The sequence below is a fragment of the Nerophis ophidion genome, linkage group LG19 (genome assembly GCF_033978795.1).
Source record: "Nerophis ophidion isolate RoL-2023_Sa linkage group LG19, RoL_Noph_v1.0, whole genome shotgun sequence".
Lineage (NCBI taxonomy): Eukaryota > Metazoa > Chordata > Actinopteri > Syngnathiformes > Syngnathidae > Nerophis > Nerophis ophidion.
The window spans coordinates 32,284,332-32,291,751 of record NC_084629.1 but is presented as its reverse complement, the minus strand read 5'-3'; the positions used below and the strand labels follow the sequence as shown (position 1 = coordinate 32,291,751).

General features: G+C 35.3%; 1 protein-coding gene across 1 annotated transcript in view; it reads left to right on the top strand.

Moving 5' to 3' along the window:
• The first annotated feature begins 629 nt into the window (after positions 1-629).
• LOC133538325 (collagen alpha-1(VIII) chain-like) overlaps positions 630-7,420 on the top strand; it is a 21,920-nt gene continuing 15,129 nt past the window's right edge. Inside the window, exon 1 of the mRNA XM_061879859.1 lies at positions 630-757. The gene's annotated coding sequence lies outside the window, so the exon portion shown is untranslated. The remainder of the gene's footprint in view (positions 758-7,420) is intronic.

The window sequence follows — 7,420 nt, the reverse complement described above, 5'->3', positions numbered from 1 at the left end:
TTGGAATTAAACTCCATGTAACTCAAACAATACTCCAGTTAAAGTAAGAAGTATGTTGCATTAAAACTACTCTGACAAGTACAATTTATCCAAAAAAGTAATGTATCAGGGTAAACGTAACGCGTTACCCACCTCTGGTGACTGTTCAGGCATACAGTATATGCCATAAAAAACGTCTCATTTGGAGCAGTCCAAGCACGCCATTTATGACTTAATTTTTGTGCTTCCAGTGTTTGCAGCTTCTTTTGCAATAACATATGACAAATTCTGATTATTGAATTAGTCGCGAGTACACACACTGAGTGGGACACACACTTGCTTTGTGGTCTGTTTGGGTTTTCCTTCGCCCCGTGCCAGAACAGGTGAGGTCAAACAATGCGTCCACTGTGCTGCTGTTTAATGCACTCGGTGGCCATTAGATGACATAAACCACAAGGACAAAATTAGACTTTATCTTTGCGTGTGTGCTCAGCTGAGAAATATGTTTTTGTGCCTTATAATAAAGTATTTTTTATTCATTGCCCTGCCTGCTGTGCTGGTTTCAGGCTGTCTCGCTGGCCCCACCCGCCTTTGTGGCTCCACCCTGCAGCAGATATAAGCTGTGTCCACAAGGTGGACATCTGTTATGAGCATATATCCCAGGGTTCCCTCAGAGGGATCCACCGTCCTGCTACTTTTTTATCTTCTAGCTGTCTCGCTCTGTCGCTCGCCGGGTCGCCCTGCTGTGATTATTTCGACATAAAACCGACCCACAAAGGTAAGCACTCACCTATCACATATTTTAAATTACATTTATTCTGAAATTACTGTATTCTTACTCAGTCCCTTGAAATGTGTGGTCTTGTTGTCTGCACATGAATTGAAAATGTCCGGAATTTTTTAATTCAGATGGGAAATGAAATGAAATGTATATACTAGAACATTTTCAAAATAATAAAACACTTTCAAATCATTCCACATTATTGATATTTTTATAATTGTTTCTCAGCATAATTATAACAAATAGTTTTTTTTATTTTTCAATAATAGAAAAAAAAACGTGTATCTCTAATTTTAGATTTTATTTTTGTTGTCATGAATTTTTTTTTCTTTTTTTTTTTTTATCCAAATATATTAACATTTGAACAGATTATATTGTAACCCAAAGATAAAAAATTGGGGGAGGGATGGGGAATTAAAATGTAACAAAAGCAGAAAATATTTATTTAATTAATTTCTGCTCAGTATCCAATTAAACCAGATATCTTGATTTTTTTCTAAAGCAAAAATAAGTATACATTTGTTATTTTTTTCTAATCCTAGATTTGTTTCCTAATACCTAATAAAAAGTGTTTTTTAGTTAGTTTTTCAAAATAAAAATAGCATTTTTTTAACTAAATATTGTCAATTGATGCTTATCCATTTACAGAAATCATACAATATTGAACTAAATGTTACACACACACATATATATATATATATATATATATATATATATATATATATACGTTTGTGTGTGTATATATATATACACACACACACGTATGCATATGTATATGTGTATATATACGTGTATATGTATATGTGTATATATGAATATGTATTTATATTGCATATATGTACATTATATAGTATATATATGTATATATATATACTATATATACATATATAGTATATATATGTATATATACATATATATACTATATATATAGTATATATATATACATACTATATATATACATATATATAGTATATATATGTATATATATACTATATCATGTACATATATACATATATATACATTTTTGTGCATATACAGTATATGTTTACATTTGCGTGTGTGTGTGTGTGTGTGTGTGTGTGTGTATATATATATATATATATATATATATATGTATATATATATATATATATATATATATATATATATATATATATATATATATATATACATATATACATATATATATATATACTTCATCATTTATCATTATGGCAAGACTCTTTCTGGATGTGATTATTGATGATTCTTCCATTATGGTCATTTTCACCTGTCTTCTGTGATTGGCTGAGAGAAATCACATGACTTTCAAGGTTTAGGTTGTCCAAAATGCTTGCTTATAGGTGGCTATGATTAGATTTTGAATCCATGTTCCAGAACCATCCATTCCACTTGTGAATGAAAGCAAATAGGCATTGAAATGTTTGGTGAGTGTGCAGGAAGCTGAAGCCAAACTGTCACATGTACGGTGTGGGGGCAAGAACAGCAGGTTGGTGAGAAGAGTAAATACATCCTCATTGGCTCACTGCTTTCATACTAATCATAATGGAGGGTACAGTATCATCGTGCACAAATTACACTGGTCCTCCATAATGTTGTATTTGACTCTTAAGGTCAACAAATTGCTTCTTTCCAAGACAATATCTGCAGACCATATGTCCCAAAAACAGCAGCACGATGTAGACTGAACTTGAGCAGTACTGCAGAGCCTGGCCTAAAATCTAGAGAAAACCATTCCAACTTGTACAATAAAGATGGACCACCTGGGGATTTCTCTTGAACCACTCGTGGCCCATTAGCCACATTTTGAGAAAAATGTCCAATGAAAGGCATCTATCGTTGCATGATCATGTTAGGTCCCAGTGTGTCTATTTTCGTGGGATTTTATTGATTTCCATAAAAACAACAAACTCTTCATCTCCACTTTGGAAACATTTGCTTCTTTTTGTGAAATGAAAAATAATTTTTCTTAATATCGATGAAAATACATTTTGTCTTTGTGTGTAATTTTTTTTTATTACTCAAATTTGTGTTTAAACCATGAGCATTTTCAAAGTTTTTATATAAATATTTCCTTTGTGTGTAGAATTTTAACAAATCTTCAGATCTGGCAAATATTTATCCCCAATTTAGTTTGTTTTTTGAACTGAAACAAAAGATTGGTTTGCATTTTTTCCAAGACAAGCTTTATAAGAATGTATGAAAATACATATTGTCTTTGTGTGTAGTATTTCTTACTCATCTCAATTGTTGTTGTTCGAACCTAGAAAGCATTTTTAAGGTTTTTAGCCAATGTGTGTAGAATAATAATAAAATCGTCAAAATCGGCGATACATTAACTCTATTTCTTTTTTTTTTTTTCAGTTGAAAAAAAAATACAATTGCTGTTTTTTCTTATAATACAATTACTTTTTCATTGTGTTTAGCATTTTACAAAACCTTAAAAATTCTTTATTTTTGAAACTGTTTAAAAACATTTATATTTGGGAAAAAAAATTATCTTGGGGTCGCAATCCTCAAAAATATTGCTGTTTTTTTGTTCAAATCTAGAGCATTTTTGAAGATGTTTGTCTTATAAAAACATGTTTTCATGCATTTAGCATAAAAAAAAATGAATATTGCTACTTCAGTGGCATGTGAACCACACTTTGAGAAACAGTAATCCATTTAATGAAAAGCAACCATCTCCATATTTTGTAAATGTTTTTATTGCCAACATGATCGATTAGTTTTAGTCATGTAAGATGGCATTACGTCCATTTTTGTGGAATGTCCATTTTTGTGGGAACAGGTAACTTCAATCACCCTTCACATAGTTGGGTGCTGCAGGAAGTCTTTTGAATGCACGTTTCTATGAGAATGTTTGTGTGTGTGTGGGGGGGAGGGGGGGGTGTAAACAGTACTTGCGCCTGCATTATCCTGCAAAGTTGTACAGGGACAAAGGGCCCCAAAAGTTATTATGGCTGTTTAAAGGAGAAGGGAAGAGGTAAACACACTGGGTCATTTAGCATGCACAGCTGTGGAAGTGTGTTTTTGTTCTTGTCATTCTATCGCTGCGGTGACCTCAACCATTTGGACATTTGTCTTTGTGAGGTCATGTTGACTGGTCCAGGTGAAAGTAAACCGCTATGATGAGCTTTTTAAACCCTGTTAGACTGTAGTGTGTGTGCTTCTTGTGGTTCTATCTTATCAATCAAAGCATCAATCAAAGTTTATTAATATAACCCTTAATCACAAATGTCTCGAAGGGATGCAGGGACACCCTTGGCTCAGATGAAAAAAAAACAAAAAACCTCAACATAATGCGGACAACGAGAAACCTTGGAAGGGGCCCCCGACCCCCCTCCACCCCCTTTGGGTGGTCAGTACAATGGATGTTGAGTAAATACAGTTAATAATGTGAGAGTTAATTGCATCGTGAGGCCAGCAGTGGAGCCTCTTGTATGTAGATAAGTCAGCAGCACAGTGATGTCATCAACTGATGCATAGAGCAGTGGTCCATCCCGGGTCCCAACTTGGAATAGCTAGTGCCTCTTCCGTGGAAGATGATTTGTGGCCACTTGATAACCTCTCATCGCAGGAGACGGGGGCGGAGCAGAACAGAGAGACAACAGATCAACTTGTCTAAAAAGGGGTCTATTTAAAAGCTACGGCGTATAAATAAATTTTAAGATGGGACCTAAATGCGTCTACTGAAGTAGCATCTCTAACTGTTACCGATAGAAAATTTCAGAGTACTGGAGCCCCAACACAAAACGCTCTATAGCCTGCAGACTTTTTTTGGGCTCTGGGGATCACGAATAAGCCTGAGTTCTTAGAACGCAGATTTCTGTCCAGGACATATGCAATCAGCAAGATTGGATGGAGCTAGACCGTTTACTATTTTATACTTAAGTAGTAAAACCTTTAAAGTCACATCTTAATTGCACAGGAAGCTATTGCAGGTGAGCCAATATAGGAATAATATGATCAAACTTTCTTGTTCTTGTCAAAAGTCTAGCAACCGCTTTTTGTACCAACTCTAATCTTCTAATGCTAGACATAGGGAGACCCCAAATAATATGTTTCAGTATTTAAGACAATACGTAATCAGAATCAGAATCAGAAATACCTTACTAATCCACGAGGGGAAATTAAAATTTTATGCACGCAGCAAGCAGTAATAAATGCAAGAATAATGATCACAGCATCGCTTGTAGACAATATGGGTCGAATTTTGCTGATATTACAAAGATGAGATAAGGCTGTTTTAGTAACACTCTTAAAGGCCTACTGAAACCCACTACTACCCACCACGCAGTCTGATAGTTTATATATCAATGATGAAATATTAACATTGCAACACATGCCAATACGGCTTTTTTAGTTTTCTAAATTACAATTTTAAATTTCCTGGTAGTTTCGTCTTGGAAACGTCGTGCAATGATGACGTGTACGCAAGACGTCACACGTTTTTAGGAAGTATGACCGCTACGTTCTTGGGTTAACAATGCTACTGTGCTGAACATATATTTAGGATTGTTTTTATTGATGCGAATGAGATTTGAGAAGTAATTGGTTTCAGCTGTGGTAAGAGCGTATTTATATGTTATTGAGCTATTATTTTATTGAACTCCATGCTTGATGGAAAACCTCAAGTTTAGTCGCACGCGATTTGCGTTCCAGCTTTCTACAAGATAGTTTAAAAACTCTGGTTTCTTCTGTGAACCAGGAGGTACGCCTTTTAGGGGCCTTCTTTAGCTTCAGGGGTGCTATACGATCAATTGCGTTCCGCAGGGCATCGTTAAAGTTGTTAGTGAGGTTATCGATATAGCCCACATAATTTGGGAATGGTGCCAATACCGAGGGCAATAGGCCAGCAAGAGTTGTAGTTGTAACAATCAATGTGACGGCTGCCAAAACTGTGGTTATTAGTATTTTTTTGACAGTGAGTCAGAACTTTGAATTTTATATGGAAGTGATCGGACATTACTTTAGTGTACGGGAGTACCATAACTGTGGAGGTGGTGACAGCTCGGACAAGGACGATATCTATCGTATTACTGTTGTGATGCGTGGGTTCATTTATTATTTGCATGAGAACACAGCTTTCAATTATAATCTCAAGCGCCACGCACGAAGGGTCTGACTGGGTATTCATATGGATATTAAAATCCAGCATTATAATTATATTATCTGCGTGAGTCACTAGATCAGCAACAAACTCTGAAAATTAACTTATAAAGTCCAAATAGGGCCCAGGGGGCGATAGATAACAGCCAGATGGAGAGGTAGCGGTGTGACAGACCGCATAGGAAGTGCCTCAAATCAACCTTACTGCGGATCTGGTTTTTACGTCTGTCCTTAATGTGAGGACTTTTGTCTTTGTGAAGACATTTTGTCTGGTCCATGTCAAAGAAACATGATCTATTTTCACCCCGTTAATTCATGCATTTATTGTGGCTACCCGCCCTATCCCATCCTTGCATGTTGTGCTGCTGTCCCTCCACTCTCTTAAGGTCAGTGGACTGAGGTGTCTCCAGAGAAGGTGCAGGGGTCAGCAAGCAAACAGTAGACAGAATAGAGGCAGAGAGTGAGGATGGTTGTGAACACACGGCGCTCTGTTCACACAGAGACGCAGTAGACGAAAGTAGGCAGACGACGAGAAGAGAGTTGTCTCCGTCTGACAGAGCAGAGACAAATGATGGATGGACTGTAGAGGAATGAGGAGTATTGCATGCAGAGGATGGTTTTTTTTTCTTTAGCTTTTGTAGGCGAGGCAAGGAACTGTTCAGGAGGAGAAAAAGACAGCAAATGAGAGGCATAATATATCATACTGTACAGCTCTCTTATTAAATCTTATTGGCTTTTTAGTACCTAATATATTATATGTGTATTATACAGAACTTGATAATTCTGACTCAGTGAAAAAGTGCATTGTTATGACCTTTTTCAGATTTCAACTATTACCGTAATTGTAATAATTATAGTCTATACTAACATATATTCTTAAATCATTTTTTCTTTAAATATAATGGATAAATTGATATGCATTTTTTAAAATAAAATGTTTAAATTTATTGACTTTTTCACCATAATATTAATGCTTGTGTAGCCTTCAGCAAGTCACATGGCAGTAAAAGTTACATCAATCATAGTATTTTTCAAATATATGTTTAAGTGTTTGAATATACTAAAAATTATAAAAAAAGATTTTAAAAAGACAATAAATATACTATATTGATTATACAATTTTAATAAATTATTTTTAGATATAATTTTTTTTAAAATCTCATAGTCTTCTGTCGCTAATTGGCCAGGAGAAGTCACATGATTGTTATACACTTAATTATACAGTCGTCGCCGCTCACATCGCCAATTCAACTATTGTGGCTTCACCCGATCGCCGTTTTTTTTTTAGGAATATTTTACAAAATTTTGAGCCTAAACTAAGTATTTTCAAGCAGCGAAGGTGCGAAAACAACTACAAATACCAATACTACAGTAGTATTGGCCGCCGGAGGAGACCAAACCAATCAGATCGTGCTGTTCAGTATTGTAACCACTGATTGGCTCAGCCTCAGCAAGCGATATGACACTGATCAAAGAGTGTAAAGATGACCAAAGGGTGTAACTAATATTGATACAGTTGTTGATCATATTAATTTTTGTTTCACTACT